Source organism: Schistocerca cancellata, chromosome 9 (genome assembly GCF_023864275.1).
Source record: "Schistocerca cancellata isolate TAMUIC-IGC-003103 chromosome 9, iqSchCanc2.1, whole genome shotgun sequence".
Taxonomy (NCBI): Eukaryota; Metazoa; Arthropoda; class Insecta; order Orthoptera; family Acrididae; genus Schistocerca; species Schistocerca cancellata.
This window is the reverse complement of record NC_064634.1, coordinates 149,569,380-149,588,019: the sequence shown is the minus strand read 5'-3', so window position 1 is coordinate 149,588,019 and position 18,640 is coordinate 149,569,380.

Below are 18,640 nucleotides of genomic sequence, written 5' to 3'. Positions count from 1 at the left end.
GTTTAGATTTTCTTTCTATCTTTCTCATCTCCTCAGTTGCTGTTTTCCTGTTTCGAATTAAGTATTTGGATGCAAGTACTACCCGATCACAATACAAAATTATTGCACTTGGCTTCCCGTGACCGTTATCTTGAACGTACGGTACGTTACAGTAGCAGTTACAGCAAGGAAAAGGCATCGCACTGTGAATGCTTTCAAGGCAGTTGTGCATAAAACTGTTAGGAGGCTCAGCGCGGCCTCCTGAAATTTCACGATAAAATCTCGCGATAATCCGACCGTAGTGCACTCATTCGCAGGTGCAACAACATTGTATCCGGCTAACAGTGCTGCTGACTGCATCAACGTTTTGTATTTTCACTGTGACAGATATTGATGTCTTGTATTAATTTTGAACTTGTAACCTACCTTCATTTTACTAAGCCTACTCTTATTCGCTGCTTTGTTATGTTCAGTCGACTGTATTCCCTTTCCGCGGTGTGAAATTTTCTGCCTTTTTAATTTTTCCGTACATTGTTTTCCAGTTGTCTTTTCATACCCCTCGTCAGCTCAAAATTTGAAATACGTAAATTGGTACCTTCTTGGGGAATGTCAATATTACACTGTCATTCAATAGGGTCAATTGCATTAATTGGCAATGGTAGCTGATCATTTGCTCATGACTGTGTGCTGAGCAATAAACTAATTAAAAAGAAAAAAAATACTGCAGAAGGTTCACAATTTCATTTCATTCGTGTGGTGAAATTAGTCACCTGTTTGTAATAGTCAACATTGAATCTTCAGGGATAAATATGGTAATAGATTAGTAACTACGGGTACATCGTTGTCCTTCCGTTTATTGTATTTCTACGATAGCATATTTCTGCTACGTGAAGGAAATTTTGTAACCTATAACGAATATTGCCAGATGAGTTTCATACGAGAATATTACGCAATTACCCTACTTCCTCTTGAAAAAGGGAACGTGTAAAATAAATAACTGAGTTTCTGTGCAGGTGTTTACCGTTAAATATCTAATTTTGATGGATAGGAAGAGCTACTCTTTGTTACCGAGCACAAATAAATAAAAATCCAGACAATAGAAAAGTGATGCTCTCTATCCATTTATTAATATCCTTGCGAAAAAAACTTACTGAGCGTTGCCGAAAGGCGAAAATGTGTGAAATAATTTCGAATCACAGGGGACCTTTTTCAGGGTGGTGGGAGGTGATGCTTGAGGGAATCAAATTCGAAGCGATAGTACGAAATGAAATTGCAAGGTGGAAGTGACGCTCCATAAACCGTGAATTTACGGACCCATAAAACAAAATTGAATTGGACGAGTAAGGAAACTTTCGCTAAAGAGGGTAGGCAGGATTTCATTTCGGCAAAATGGCGCGAAAGAAAGTGTGGGATGGTAGGTGAAGTGTTATCGACTAAAGGTGAAAACTAACTGGGCCCTCAATTTCAGAACAGTGGCCACGACCGTATTCCATACGATCTTAGTTCTGACGGAGGAGTGAACCGAAGAGAAAAGACGGTATATCAAGATGTCACGGCGTACAAAGGAATGTTGATGAGAGTTTGGGACAGAGTACTGGAGACAGTACTTTGAATATTTAAAATTCTAGGCATCGCCGAATTTCGTGGACTTCTTCTTTGCAATTTATGACAATATTTCTAATATCAGTTCTGAAGGCGGAATGTGGTAGATATGACTGCATTTATGAAGAGACACGTGTAATTTGGACTGCTACGAAAGTAAAATATTAAACATTGTAGCGAAGCAGAATCACCCGGTTCTTAATCTTCCCACCGGTAGGGACCGTGTTGATGTAAAATCTATCAAAATTAAATTTATCTGTTGCATAACAGCGATATCTGGTAAATAATGTTAAAAAAAGGGGGAAGAAACATGATTCACCCTCAATGAAGCGAGTACTGTATCCGTTGTAAGTAAGATTGAAATAACTAAAAGACATTTTTAAATTTCACAGTTCCTAGAGTTTAGCGACAGTGGTTTCACGTGAACTTGAATGTAACACTTACCACAAGTAGACAGTTCTCACAGTATCACGTGGCAAGTTTTAAACGTAAACAAACCTTGTTCAGCACAAAACCGTCCAACTTAAAGTTTTCGCGCTGTCTGAACGCTTTAACGATGAAAATCTACGTAACCTGCTCTGACTGGTCGAAGCTAACTGGCTTAAGTGGCGAACACTTCGCGATTTACAAATTTTACTAGCATTTCGAATGAAATATTGTATAATCCCCTGCAAAATATCACCAACCACAAAAAAGAAAGAGCAACACCCAAAAATGCTGCTGATACCTATTTTTATATAAGACAAGTCGGGACAGGTTCCATCAGACTGGACAAAAGCAGTAATCACACCAATTTTTAAACATGGAAGCAGAAAAGATTGTAACAACTACAGAGGTATCTCTTTAATCAGCGTTGTGGGTAAAATCTTCTCAGGTATTGTTGAAAGGAAAGTGCGAGTATTAGTTGAGGACCAATTGGATGAAAATCAGTGTGGGTTTAGGCCTCTTAGAGGTTGTCAGGACCAGATCTTTAGCTTACGGCAAATAATGGAGAAGTGTTATGAGTGGAACAGGGAATTGTATCTATGCTTTATAGATCTAGAAAAGGCATATGACCGGGTTCCTAGGAAGAAGTTATTGTCTGTTCTACAAGATTATGGAATACGAGGCAAACTTTTGCAAGCAATTAAATGTCTTTACATGGATAGTCAGGCAGCAGTTAAGAGTTGATGGTAAATTGAGTTCATGGTTCAGAGTAGTTTCAGGGGTAAGACAAGGCTGCAACCTGTCTCCACTGTTGTTCATATTATTTATGGATCATATGTTGAAAACAATAGACTGGCTGGGTGAGATTAAGATATGTGAACACAAAATAAGCAGTCTTGCATGCGGATGACTTAGTTGTGATGGCAGATTCGATTGAAAGTTTGCAAAGTAATATTTCAGAGCTAGATCAGAAATGTAAGGACTATGGTATGAAGATTAGCATCTCCAAAACGAAAGTAATGTCAGTGGGAAAGAAATATAAACGGATTGAGTGCCAAATAGGAGGAACAAAGTTAGAACAGGTGGACGGTTTCAAGTACTTAGGATGCATATTCTCACAGGATGGCAACATAGTGAAAGAACTGGAAGCGAGGTGTAGCAAAGCTAATGTAGTGAGCGCTCAGCTACGATCTACTCTCTTCTGCAAGAAGGAAGTCAGTACCAAGACTAAGTTATCTGTGCACCGTTCAATCTTTCGACCAACTTTGTTGTATGGGAGCGAAAGCTGGGTGGATTCAGGTTACCTTATCAACAAGGTTGAGGTTACGGATATGAAAGTAGCTAGGATGATTGCAGGTACTAGTAGATGGGAACAATGGCAGGAGGGTGTCCACAATGAGGAAATCAAAGAAAAACTGGGAATGAACTCTATAGGTGTAGCAGTCAGGGCGAACAGGCTTAGATGGTGGGGTCATGTTACACGCATGGGAGAAGCAAGGTTACCCAAGAGACTCACGGATTCAGCAGTAGAGGGTAGGAGGAGTCGGGGCAGACCGAGGAGAAGGTACCTGGATTCGGATAAGAATGATTTTGAAGTAATAAGTTTAACATCAGAAGAGGCATCAATGTTAGCACTGAATAGGGGATCATGGAGGAACTGTATAAGGGGGGCTATGCTCCAGACTGAACGCTGAAAGGCATAATCAGTCTTAAATGATGATGATGATGATGATGATGATGATGACAAAATAAAAAAATATTGGTAAGGCAATTTTTATTGCTGCAGAAATTTAAGACTCTGTTTTCCATGTAAGAGCTAAAAGAGTTCGACGTAGACACGTATCATCTGCGTTAGTATTTTACTTGAAAAGTACTGCATAGTGGACTCAGGGCAGACCTCGAAACTATTGGTAGAATTATTTAAATGATTTTGTTACCAAGTTAGGCGAGGCGGATAACAAGAATGAGAAATATGCAAATGAATTCAGCTACATAAGAAGTTGGTTTTCATGTAACAAATCTTTTCCGAAAAGCACAAGCGCTAGAAAATAGTTCCCTAACAGTTGCAAAATTCGGCAAAAGAAACTGAGCTGTGAGACACGGCGAGTCATTGTCTCATGGTGTCGGCCCACAAGAGTAGTGACTGGCTTATTGTGACGAGCCAGTTGCTCGGCCACCATTGACCAGACGTTTTCAATTAGTGAGAGATCTGGAGAATGTGCTGGCCAAGGCAGCAGTCGAACATTTTCTGTATCCAGAAAGGCCCGCACAGGACCTGCAACATGTGGTTGTGCATTATCCTGCTGAAAGATAGGGTTTAGCAGGGATCGAATGAAGGGTAGAGCAAAGGCTCGTAATACATTTGAAATGTAACGTCCACTGTTCAAAGTGCCGTCAGTGCGAACAAGAAATGACCGAGACGTGTAACCAATGGCACCCCATATCATCACGTAGTGTGATACACCAGTATAGCGATTACGAATACACGCTTCCAATGTGCGTTCACCGCGATGTCGCCAAACACGGATGCGACCATTACGATGCTGTAAACAGAAACTGGATTCATCCGAAAAAAGGACGTTTTGCCATTCGTACATCCAGGTTCGTCGTTGAGTACACCATCACAGAGGCTCCTGTTTGTGATGCAGCGTCAAGGCAACCGTAGCCACGGTCTCCGAGCTGATAGTCCATGCTGCTTCAAACGTCGTCGAACTGTTCGTGCAAATGGTTCTTGTCTTGCAAACGTCCCCACCTGTTTACTCAGGTATCGAGACGTGACAGCATGATCCGTTACAGCCATGCGGATAAGATGCCTGTCATCTCGACAGCTAGTGATACGAAGCCATTGGGATCCAGCACGGCGTTCCGTATTACCCTCCTGAACCCACCGATTCCATATTCTGCTAACAGTCGTTGGATCTCGACCAACGCGAGCAGCAATGTCGCGATACGACAAACCGCAATCGCGATAGGCTACAATCCGAGCTTTATCAAAGTCGTAAACGTGATCTACGCATTGCTCCTCCTTACACGAAGCATCACAACAACGTTTCACCAGGCAACGCCGGTCAACTGCTGTCTGTGTATGAGAAATCGGTTGGTAACTTTCCTCATGTCAGCACGTTGTAGGTGTCGCCACCGGCTCCAGCCTTGTGTGAAAGCTCTGAAAAGCTAATGATTTGCATATCAGAGCATCTTCTTCCTGTCGGTTAAATTTCGCGTCTGTAGCACGTCATCTTCGTGATGTAGCAATTTTAATGGCCAGTAGTGTATATATCTATACATGATCTTCACAATGCCTCACGGGAGGTAGAGTTGCGGCAGGAAGCATCCAACCACCCTCTTCCACTAACAATGCCAAGTCCAAGTGAACATTCTCATTCCGTGAAGATAAGGGAAAAACCAGGAAAGAGAATAAGTAGTCAAGACGGTGGCGAAGGTAAACACTGTTTACTGTATTTTCAATAATGAGAGAAAAACAAGTATTATAGTCTAACATTAGCTTATTAAAAGCGTGTTGATTTCTATAAGTTAAAGAAATAAGATCATAGCAAAGTTAGGTTAATATGCGTGAAGTAGCGGATAATATTTAGCAGATTGCCCAGTTAAATCAGCTACTTTAAAAGGAAAACGAGAAGTCGCGGCTACACGTTACCGTAAAAGCTTAACAGTATTGCTAAATTCATTGTTCATTAAAGTTTATTATGAAATACAGAAACACCCTGGCTAATCTGAAGTTCTCCGGGTACAAAAGCGTAGATTATTCGAAAGCAGCCTGAATTCGTCTATGTTCCCATGCGTTGCTCAAACTCTACTGCCTGTAAAACGGGTGGAAAAGTAAGAAAATCAACGAACGTTTCTGTTTATCACATAGAGTTTTGTAGCTGGATTACGTAACTCACCATAGTGTGTTTTAGGTTGATAAATGTTCCTTTATAAGCTTTAGGAAAAATTATAATTTCGAAAAGGTTTACATGTCCTATACTGTCTGACCTGTCCTTGACTGATACAAATAACGGAAGAAAATGACACGAAGCAGATACGCGTAAATCACCGCACACTACTTGATTAGAAACTGAGATTTAGGGTACCTGTGCTCCTGTTGTAGCATTCTTCCGAGAATATTACCTGTTTTGTATACGTGAAATCGAAGTATCAGCCTTTCGCCCATTTACAAGAAATTCGTACATGGGAACGTAACCTTTATAACGATACAGTGTACATTTTTTTCTTTTTATAAAATAGCCTGACTTGCAAAAACAAAGAGATGAGTTAGTTTTACGGCAGCCGAAGACACTTCTAAAATATATACTATCAATTTTTTTTAACAAGAGGAACTCTCTCTCTGAAATTTGTCTTTTCGTATATTTGCTCCTTTTTCTGACGTGTATTGAACTGTACTCACGTAAAAAGAAGTTCCTGTTACTGAAATGAAATGTATAAAATTTTAATCTTCATGTTTATTGTGCTTATTTCAATGCACTTTACCGTTCACGATTCTTTCCTAGGGAATACCATTTTATTTGAATTTTTCTGTTCCAGTGGCCACACGGATTGTTCGGCGATATTTCGGCGGACTCTACAAGTTCTTTCGTTACCTGTTCGTTCTTACAAAGCATATCCACCCTGAGATTTATTTAACGATCATTTCCATGTTATTGTGTACGTTTTCACGTAAGACTTCGGTTAAATCCATCGGTCATCTATCACTAAACAATGACGTCGAAAGCGCATCACGTGGCTGTTGTCGTGGTCCCGCCATTTAAATACGACGATGAACCATCACATCAACCATCGCTGGCTTGTAATTATTCCGAATTTCCATCGTACTATTTAGAAAGATTAATTTTTCTGTTCATTATTGGCACTTTCTATTTCTCGTCGCGGTGTTGAAGTTAGGCAGAAATTTTCTGCTCCCGTAGCCTTTTTATATCGTGACTTTATGAGAAAAATTTTTAATCAGATATCTCAGTCTCTTGAGAGAGGAGGAGGAACACTTCACCCCACTCCTGTTAGCTGTTCAGTTTACAGAGAACGTCCCGCCGCCGACGTATAGACGCTTTTACGTGATCGACTTCTTTGCCTCAACTGACCACTAGAAACAATTGCGTCTACTGAAGCGCTCCTGTCGTTTTATTTCCGTATTGAGCCTCGTCTGCTTTGAGTGGTCGTTTTCGTCAGCGTGTAAGTAGGCTGTTTAGTTTTTTATGTTGGTAACGTTACGTAGCGCTCTGTATGAAAATCACTGGCTGTGCTGTGTGCAGTCTGTGGCTGGTTGGCGTTGTTGGAATGTTCCCTATTGTAGTGTTGGGCAGTTGGATGTGAATAGCGCGTAGCGCTGCGCAGTTGGAGGTGAGCCGCCAGCACTCGTGGATGTGGGGAGAGAGATGGCGGAGTTTTGAGAGCGGATGATCTGGACGTGTGTCCATCAGAGACAGTAAATCTGTAAGACTGAATGTCATGAACCGCTACATATATTATGACCTTTGAACACTATTAAGGTAAATACATTGTTTGTTCTCTAACAAAATCTTTCATTTGCTAACTATGCTTATCAGTAGTTAGTGACTTCCGTAGTTGAAATCTTTTATTTAGCTGGCAGTATTGGTGCTCGCTGAATTGCAGTAGTTCGAGTAACGAAGGTTTTTGTGAGGTAAGTGATTCATGAAAGGTATAGGTTATTGTTAGTCAGGGCCATTCTTTTGTAGGGATTATTGAAATAAGATTGCGTTGCGCTAAAAAAAAGAGGTATGTTAGCACAGTAATTCATTAATTTTTCAGAGGGGATGTTTCATATGTCGACCCTTGACCGAGGATACCTCACTGGAATCTTCTGATTTTTTCTTGTAGTTTATGTACTCAGTGTAGCTATTGTTTATTGCTAGCGCGTAATAATTTCCTTTGTAGTTGTAGTTTTTCATGGTTCAGTAAAACAGTTGTGGCATGCATGTAGATTTGCACCAAGTATTTCGCAGCTGCACTTGCAATTAATGAGATATTATTTTCAGTGCTATGCTAATGTGTTTTCTTGTTTTTGCTCTTCAAATTGTGCTTTTCTTGTTATCGTGTGAAATACGTGATAATTATGGCGTATGAAAAACGTAACACTAGGCTCCAAAGTAAATTGAGAAATGATAGTGACGATGATTGTAGCTTATCAGCAACACCGTGTAATGAATTAACAGACATTCAACGTAGTAATTTGGTAATTGTGCATAGGGAAATGGAGCGGGCGGCAAATAATGCTGTAGACAGTGAAACAATTAGTGAACAGGGAAGCATTATCGATCGATCGCTCGGCAACAGCTCGCCTCAGGATTCCGAAATGACAGGACACAATCTTGCAAATACTGTATATTCAGATTTTGGGTCCTCACCACTTTCTCAAATAAGTCAATACACATTTTCTGCTTGTCAAAATGTGAATGTTGCCGGTGCAAATGCACTGCCAAAAAGCATAGTGGAACAGATTCCAGACACTAATACATTACTATTGCAATTAATGCAACAAATAAAACAAAATCAGAGACAAACACAGCAACAGTTAGACACAGTGGAACAAAATCAGAGACAGCAACAGCTTCAAAAGTTAAACTCAATGGAACAAACGCTTGAACAAACACGTGAAGATTTAACTGCAGAATTCATTAAAATCGAATATAAATGTCAAAAAGTTTGTAATGACGTAAAACACAAATTTGAGAGCATTTTTAACCCATATTTTCGCATCATGGAAAGGCATTACATGTAATTATGAAAAATTTTATCAAATCTTTATTGGCCACTGCCCAAAACAATTTGTAAAATTTTTTGTGGGGAGCATGGGGGCTATGTAAGTAGGCTGTTTTGGTTTTATGTTGGTAACGTCACGTAGCGCCCTGTATGAAAATCATTGGCTGTGCTTTTTGCAGTCTGTGGCTAGTTGGCATTGTTGGAATATTCGCTATTGTAGTGTTGGGCAGTTTGATGTGAACAGCGCGTAGCGTTGTGCAGTTGGAGGTGAGCCGCCAGCAGTGGTGGATGTGGGGAGAGAGATGGCAGAATTTTGAGAGCGGACGATCTGGACGTGTGTCCATCAGAAAGAGTAAATTTGTAATATTGGATGTCATGAACTGATATACAGGGTGTCCCAGCTATCTTCTCCACCCAAAATATCTCTGGAACAATAAAAGCTATTGGAAAACGACTTTCACCGGTATCAATGTAGGGCTGGGGCCCATGAATGTACATATTTGGAAACATTCTAAAACGAAAGTATATGTGTTTTTTAACTTACGTTTTTTTAAATGGACCTCCTATATTTTTTCTTCAGCAATCCATAGCATGACAAAGCACATACACAATGGCGTTGATTGCATCGCAATATTCCCATTACATCCCGAGACGCGAAGTTGACGCTTGAAACACCCGACATGCGCTGCTAGCGCACGTCCTGAGGCACAGGCGTGAACCCCATGCTGCTCGTAATCGCGATGTGATTGACATGTGTAATCACACCTCCATACTTATCAAGAGGTCTGAAACGAATAATACGGTCTGCTGCCATCTACTCTCATAAGCACATAATGGTTCCCCTCTTGCACGTTTTACGTATCTACGTACACAATATGAACCAGTACCGATCGGTGTACACCCATCAGATTGTCTTATTTATCCTGCACACCCAAAATACGGTTTATCTAATGCGTTATATGACCCATGGTGCCTGTCGCGCAGCGCCTGGCTCTACCTACTCAAGTGTCCAACGTGGTTCCCACTACTGCCACAGTTACCACTTCGCTTTGTTTATGATTTGCGACCCATGCAAACTCCTGTACTCCACCACCCTCCGAGCATCCCATTTGTTGTTGCTTTGGCGTGCAGTACACCACTTGCCAGTGTAGTCGTGCATCAGAGTAATCTAGTGACGGAACGGAGGTAGTACACCATGTGAATAAACGTTGTGTTGTGGAACTTATACTGTACAGTATAATGTACACACATGAAGATATGGTAGAAATGCTGCTGATCTATGGAGAATGTACGTTGACGGGAAATACGTTATGAGATTGCTTGTTTGTTGATAGTACTGTTAGCGAACATTATGATTATTAAGTTAATATGTCTGTTTTCTACCCTACTCTACATACCTGTACTGTACCCTGTTGTAGGTGGACGAAATGCTGTTCAGGCAGAACGACTGTACAGAAGACGATTCCCTGACAAGCCATCGCCTTCGCGCCGGATGTTTGGTCGTCTCACATCTCGTCTACATGAAACGGGAAGCTTAAATCCAAGACCTCGACGTCGTCCTAGAACACGCACAGATGAACGTGCTGGAGTTGCTGTGCTCGCTACCACAGCTGTGAATCCTCAAATCAGCACACGTCAAATTGAACACGAAGTTGGTGTGTCGAAATCAAGTGCACAGCGTATTCTTAAACGTCATAAATTTCATCCTTACCATGTTCATTTACACCAGGATCTTCATGGAAATGACTTCCGCAATAGGGTAACATTTTGTCGGTGGGCTCAGCAAAAACTTCTGACTAACAAAATTTTTTTGCAGATGTTCTCTTTACCGACGAGGCATCATTCTCCAACAATGGAATTGTCAATATGAGGAATATGCATTATTGATCCGCAGACAATCCAAAATGGCTCCGTCAGGTAGAGCATCAACGTTCGTGGAAAGTTAATGTCTGGTGTGGGATTATTGGCGATACCATTATCGGACCTTTCTTCATAAATGGCATCCAAAATGGCAGACAATACTCCAGATTTATACGATACAATCTTCCTGTTCTCTTGGACACCGTACCTCTGAACCGGAGAATGGTCATGTGGTATCAGCATGACGGATGCCCTGCACATAACGCCTTACGAGCACGACGACTTCTGAACCGTAAGTTCCCTGGTAGGTGGATTGGACGAGGTGGCCCAGTTAGGTGGCCTGCCCGATCTCCGGACCTTACACCGCTGGATTATTTTCTTTGGGGAGCAGTGAAGGATGCTGTTTACCAACATGAACCAACAACACCAGATGACATGAAGCAACTCATTATTGATGCTTGTACAGCCATCAAAGAGGAAACAGTAGCACGAAGTAGGGTATCCTTCATCCGCAGAGTGACCCTATGTATGCAAGCCAATGGGCATCACTTTGAGCATGAGATGTGAACGCTATGTTTAGTATGTAGTACTGGTATCACAGTGGAAGTTTCTACAAAGGGCCATTTTACCCAGTGATGTTAAGAAACATTTGTTTGCAACAATTTGTCATTTAACGAATTAGATAAACATAACATTGGTAATTATGTGTTAATAAAACTAATTGGTTAAACATGTTTACATTCATCTATGTCCTACCTGAACTTCCCAAATCAAAACATTTTTACCTAAACAACGGTAAAACTTTTAGTCCACTTGCTCGTTTCACTAAAACCATCAACATGAATTTTACTATTACGAGTGAATGATTAACTGTCACTTGCGCTAGATCTACAGTAAAGTAAAGTTTTAACGTTGAACGGCATTACCTTTTTAGTAACGGATTAACGATAAGCGAAGTTAGCTTTGTGACTAACGTTGCGGTACACAGATATGTTACAGAACCGCATCACCCCTAGCCTATGGGATAAATACCTGCTGGAATGTACGACGTTAATGCAGGATGGCAGCAGACCGTATTATTCGTTTCGGACCTCTTGATAAGTATGGAAGTGTGATTACGCATGTCAATCACATCGCGATTACGGGCAGCATGGGGTTCACGCCTGAGCGTCAGGACGTGCGCTAGCAGCGCATGTCGGGTGTTTCAAGCGTCAGCTTCGCGTCTTAATATCTCGGGATGTAATGGGAATATTGCGATGCAATCAACGCCATTGTGTATGTGCTTTGTCATGCTATGGATTGCTGAAGAAAAAATATAGGAGGTCCATTTAAAAAAACATAAGTTTGTGTTAAAAAACACATATGCTTTCGTTTTAGAATGTTTCCAAATATGTACATTCATGAGCCCAGTCCTACATTGATACCGGTGAAAGTCGTTTTCCAATAGCTGTTATTGTTCCAGAGATATTTTGGGTGGACAAGATAGCTGGGACACCCGGTATATGATGACTTTTGAACATTATTAAGGTAAATACATTGTTTGTTCTGTAGCCAAATCTTTCATTTGTTAACTATGCCTATCAGTAGTTAGTGCCTTCAGTAGTTAGAGTCTTTTATTTAACTGACAGTATTGGCGCTCGCTGTATTGCAGTAGTTCGAGAAACAAAGATTTTTTTGAGGTAAGTGATTCATGAAAGGTATAGGTTATTGTTAGTCAGGGCCATTCTTTTTTAGTGGTTGTTGAAAGTCAGATTGCGTTGCGTTAAAAAAAATTAATTTTATGTCAGTTTAGTGATGATTAGAATAAGTAAAGAGAGAAATGTCTGAGTACGTTCAGTTTTGCTCAGCTGTTTGAAAATCAAATAACGTAAGAGGTTTATCAGCACAGTAATTCATTAATTTTTCAAAGGAGATGTTTCAAGCGCCAAAGTACTCCGTGTTATGAGTGCGGTCTGCAATGCAGTCGGGCATCTGAATGGTAAAAGTGAGGTTATAAAGGACTATTTTTAACAGAAAAATCGAAATATAGTAGCAAACTGTAGGAACAAGTAATGACAATAGTTTATTAATCATCGAAGCAGAATTCAAAGTGGAAATTGTTATGAAATGTCGTGTGATAGTGTGTTTACATTAGGCTACTGATGATCGGAAGAATAGGGAAAGTGTCGTCCAACCATACACATTTATTTTCTCGTGAAAATAGATGCTTGCAAACACGTAAGGCAATATGTAGACAGCAGTAAATAGCGCCCTTTAGCTTTATCCTTTGTATCCTGTTTTGTTGCTAAGTGCCAAATGGCAACTAATTTTTTTAATGAGGACTCCATCAGGAGTTGGGTGCACCACAACACCCACACCAGTTGCATTTTTACCTTCGATTTGACAAATACTATTCAGTGATATGTGCAGAAGCCAAGTGGTTCTAGGCGCTTCATTCTGGAACCGCGCGACCGCTACGGTCGCAGGTTTGAATCCTGCCTCGGGCATGGATGTGTGTGATAGTTTAGGTTTAAGTAGTTCTAAGTTCTAGTGGACTGATGACCTCCGATGTTAAGTCCCATAGTGCTCAGAGCCATTTGAACCATTTTTGATATGTGCAGATATTGCTGTCTTCCTGCTTGTATTTGAGCCAACAGGGCTTTAATACTAGCACTGATTATGGCGACGCAGTGATGGAAATGTATTTGCAACAGAAGTAAAGATTTCTACTTCAACGTCCGCAGTTCGTGGTCTAGTGGCTAGCGTTGCTGCCGTTGGATCACGGGGTCCCGGGTTCGATTCCCGGCCGGGCTGGGGATGAAAGTGGCGAGATTGGACTGAGCAAAGATTGGATAACCGCGCAGTTGAGCGCCCAGCAAACCGAACATCATCATCATTTACTTCAACGACCAATACTGGCCCTCCTTTTGTTATTAATACAACTAAAATTGTTTTCATCGTCCAATAATCTTGACTTATTCACTGTTTAAATGATTTCCATTACAACGCTTATCTATTTATGCGTAATGTAGGTCTTTTCTCTCTAAAACATAAATACTTTTTTGCTTTCAGATATTTCGTCTATCTTGTAGACTAGAATGACACTTGCAAGAAAAGAAAAATACCATGACCATGTGAAACTTTTCAGTGTGCCACGAAAACAAAACGAACAACATAATAAAGATTAAGCAGAGACGGGCGGAGGAGAAAACTGGTGATTGAAATTTCATGAGAAGATCCCGTCGCAACGAAAAACGCCTTTGTTTTAATGATTGCTACTCCAATTCACGTATCATGTGTGTGATACTATCTCCCCTGTTTCGCGATAATACAAAACGAGCTGCCCTTCTTTGTACTTTTTCGATGTCATCCGTCAGTCCCTCCTGATGCGGATCCCACACCGCACAGCAATACTCCAGAATAGGGCGGACAAGCGTGGTCTAAGCAGTCTCTTTAGTAAACCTGTTGCATCTTCTAAGTGTTCTGCCAATGAATCGCAGTCTTTGGTTTGCTCTACCCTCAATATTATCTATGTGATCGTTCCAATTTAGGTTATTTGTAATTCTAATCCCTAAGTATTTAGCTGAATTTACAGCTTTCAGATTTGTGTGACTTATCGCGTAATCGAAATTTAGCTGATTTCTTTTAGTACTCATGTGAATAGCTTCCCTTTTTTCTTTATTCAGGCTCAATTGCCACTTTTCGCACCATACAGATATCTTATCTAAATCATTTTGTAAGTCGTTTTGATCATCTGACGACTTTACAAGACGGTAAATGAGAGCATCATCTGGAAACACTTCTAAGACGGCTACTCAGATTGTCTCCTATGTCATTAATATAGATCAGGAACAATAGAGGGCCTATAACACTTCCTTGGGGAACGCCGGATATTCCTTCTGTTTTACTCGATGACTTTTCGTCTATTATTACGAACTGTGACTTTTCTGAAATTACAATGAAATGAACAACCTTAGCTGCTTGCAGGCGTTGACATACGTCAACGGGGACAGATGAAAATGTGTGCCCCGACCGGGACTCGAACTTGGGATCCTCTGCTTACATGGCAGATGCTCTATCCATCCGAGCCTGTGCGAATGCACAAACAGTGCCCGAACTCTTACGGGAATCGGCAACGCAGCGCGAGTAATGAGTATAAATGGGCGGGGGCACTACGAATGTAGTGCGGCACGATACGTTGAGAATGTGGGTTTCGCGGGAGGCGTGCCAGAGATAAATCCCTGCAGTCGCGCTATCCTCTGTGTCCTCGGTGGCTCAGAAGCCGGCACGGTAGCTCAGCGTGTTCGGTCAGAGAGCCGGTTGGCCTCTGTAAAAAAGAACTGAGTGGAAGGATCAACCACCGAACTTTAACAGGATGTCTTGCGACGTCCGCAACGACCAAACACAACGATCAATAACGAACAAAAAGGAAAAAAAAAATGGATAGAGCGTCTGCCATGTAAGCAGGAGATCCCGGGTTCGAGTACCGGTCGGAGCACACATTTTCATCTGTCCCAGTTGACGTATGTCAAGCATTGTAATTTCAATCTAACGAGCTGCTTGGTCAGCGATGGTATCTGCTCTTTCGGACATTTCCGAAAGAACAGATACCATCTTAGTAAATATGTGACTTTTCTGACAGGAAATCACGAAACCAGTCGCACAACTGAGGCGATACTCCGTAGGCACGCAGTTTGGTTAGAAGACGCTTCTGAGGAACGGTGTCGAAAGCTTTAGAGCGACGAGAAAGACGCTCGTGTAAGACAGGCACTGTTTCTCGCGTTGGACGACAAGAATAAGATAAGAGTACCTAGAGCGTGCACGAAGGCACGCAGACTGCCACGTTTCCCCACTTCGTAGCGGATCTGATTAGTGCGGAGTGTAGATAATACTGGTGCATCCTGCGTCTAAATTATCGTCATACCGTAGACATTCCATAGGAGCGCCATACTTGCAACCCTGGCGCCCGTAACGGGTAGGCGTGTGTGCGTCATGTAGACGAGGCGTGGCCAGAGGCGCAGGAGGGGAGCGGGGGTTGGGTGGGGGTGGGGGGGGGGGGAGGAGAGTCTGACTCCCAACTGTGGGAAGTTGGCCAGGCGGCGCCGCGGGCGCCAAAGCGCTCAAACCTGATTATCCCAACTCTGGCGACCGGTGAATGAGCCGACCCGACCCCGTGGAATGCGCGCAGGTGGCGTAATCCGGCGACTCAGAAAGCCAAAGCCACCCCACCTGCTCTTGCTGCTGTTGCTGAAAGCCGCCCCGTCGCCGGGATTAAATGCCGATTGGTTCTCACTGGTATTACGGAGCCCGCGTGCCCTAATCTCTCCGCTCTTATTCTGCTTTGCGAGTTCTCTTCTCCCCGCGCCGAAGTTCTAGGCAATCTCTATACTTCTCTTTTAACACACACGAGGATTACTCGGGAAGAAAGGTCCGATCTGTCGCGAAATGGACACCACAGTGAAATTCCGACGCAGCTTCACACTGATGTTTTCACTAGTGTCTCTAGTATGCCCGCTGATCACATCACGCCGCTATTTTCGGTTTTGAGCGCACAGCGACCACGTGAAGAAGCCTAGTAGATTAGCAAAACTAGAGAAGTCTACAATAAGTAAGCGTAGACTGCGGTAGTCTTGGCCAATTAAGACAGTACTTGCATTACCTGTACATTAGGTGTGTTGCCTACCTATCGGGCGTTGCAGCATATCGATCGCTTTGTTTACACCTGTGATCAGTGCTTACTATTTGTAGATTTCATGAGGGTCTGTAAGTGATGAACTTGAAACTGAGTGCAGGAGGATATATAAAGGGCTGCGCAACCTATGGAGCATTTTTATCCTACACAGTCATCTTCCTGTCTGATATTTAAAGATAAACAGTACTTACAGAAAAATTGAAAATGTCGACTTTAATTCCGGTTTTGATTAAAAAAAATGGTTCAAATGGCTCTGAGCACTATGGGAAATAACATCTCAGGTCATCAGTCCCATAGAACTTAGAACTACTTAAACCTAACTAAACTAAGGACATCACACACATCCATGCCCTAGGAGGATTCAAACCTGCGACTGTAGCAGTCGCGCGGTTCCGGACTGAAGCGTCTAGAACCGCTCGGCCACAACGCCGGCAATTCAGTTTTTATTCGCAAACTTTTGATTTGTAACATGAAATACAGGTATGTTGCAGGAAAAATATAAGCAACAGTACAGATTTATCATATTGCGCCAGAAAAAGCAATTTCCTCCAGAAAAAGATAAAAAAAACGCAAAACAAAAATATACCAAACATCTTTCCAACACTCCATCGAGCTTATGCACGATGTCTTTCTGTTACTCATAAACAAGATTCTCATTTAAAATAACAGGAAATTCTTGCATTTTTCCATGATCAAGTACATTCTGCTGAGTACAAAATAACCGCAATCATTATGTGGATTGTTTATGTTTATTCATGTAAACAGTACTTGCAACAAAATTAATGTCTTTGATTTCATAAAAGCGATCAACTAATTTTTATTACTTATAAAATGCAATTTATGTTCTGTGAAGATATGGAATATACATTTGACTAACACTGAATGATGTGAGGATTTAATTACGTGCAAAACAAATAGCCATTTTGTTTATTTCTGTACCAATGCTACCAATTCTACCGATATCCTACCATTTACTACGTCATTTATGAACTTACAAAAACTACGAAACTGTATTTGCTGACTTCAACACTTACATCTACATCTGCATCCATACTCCGCAAGCCACCTGACGGTGTGTGGCGGAGGGTACCTTGGGTACCTCTATCGGTTCTCCCTTCTATTCCAGTCTCGTACTGTTCGTGGTAAGAAAGATTGTCGGTATGCTTCTGTGTGGGCTCTAATCTCCCTGATTTTACCCTCACGGTCTCTTAACGAGATATACGTAAGAGGGAGCAATATACTGCTTGACTCCTCGGTGAAGGTATGTTCTCGAAACGCCAACAGCCGGCCGGTGTGGCCGTGCGGTTCTCAGCGCGTCAGTTTGGAACCGCGTGATCGCTACGGTCGCAGCTTCGAATCCTGCCTCGGGCATGGATGTGTGTGATGTCCTTAGGTTAGTTAGGTTTAAGTAGTTCTAAGTTCTAGGAGACTGATGACCTCAGATGTTAAGTCCCATAGTAAAAAAAAAAAAAAAAAAAAAAAAAAAAAAAAAAAAAAAAAAAAAGTGTACTCCAACCTGCTTCCTTTGTTTTCGGACTGCATTTCGTTAGGATTCTTCCAATGAATCTCAGTCTGGCATCTGCTTTACCGTCGATTAATTTTATATGGTTCAAAAATGGCTCTGAGCACTATGGGACTTAACTTATGAGGTCATCAGTCCAATAGAACTTAGAACTACTTAAACCTAACTAACCTAACGACATCACACATCCATGTCCGAGGCATGATTCGAACCTGCGACCGTAGCGGTCGCGCGGCTCCAGACTGTAGCGCCTAGAACCGCTCGGTTACCCAGGCCGACCAATTTTATATGGTCATTCCATTTTAAATCACTCCTAATTCCTACTCCCAGGTAATTTATGGAATTAACTGCTTCCAGTTGCTGACCTGGTATATTGTAGCGAAATAATAAAGGCTGTTTCTTTCTATGTATTCGCAACACATTACACTTGTCTACATTGAGATTCAATTGCCATTCCCTGCACCATGCGTCAATTCGTTGCAGATCCTCCTGCATTTCAGTACAATTTTCCATTGTAAATAGTGTCTCCTGCCAATTATATGTGCCTCCTGATTTCGTGGAACCCCACATAATTGTCATACTTTACCCTCTACATAACAACACTCACTCGCACACTGCAGGCCAGCGACAACGCTTCTGCAGCGTTTTCTCATCTCTGCTCACACGAACCACTGACTATGAAGGCAACATTTTGGCACAGACAACGACCTGCAGACCAGCGCAGAGAATTGGCCGAAATCACAGGCGGCTACCTTCTGTGACGAGGGTACTGGAAAACTGATTTTATGCTACGACATATGTCACAGTCGGAGCGGCAACTATGTAGAAATGTAGCTGGAAGGTGTAGC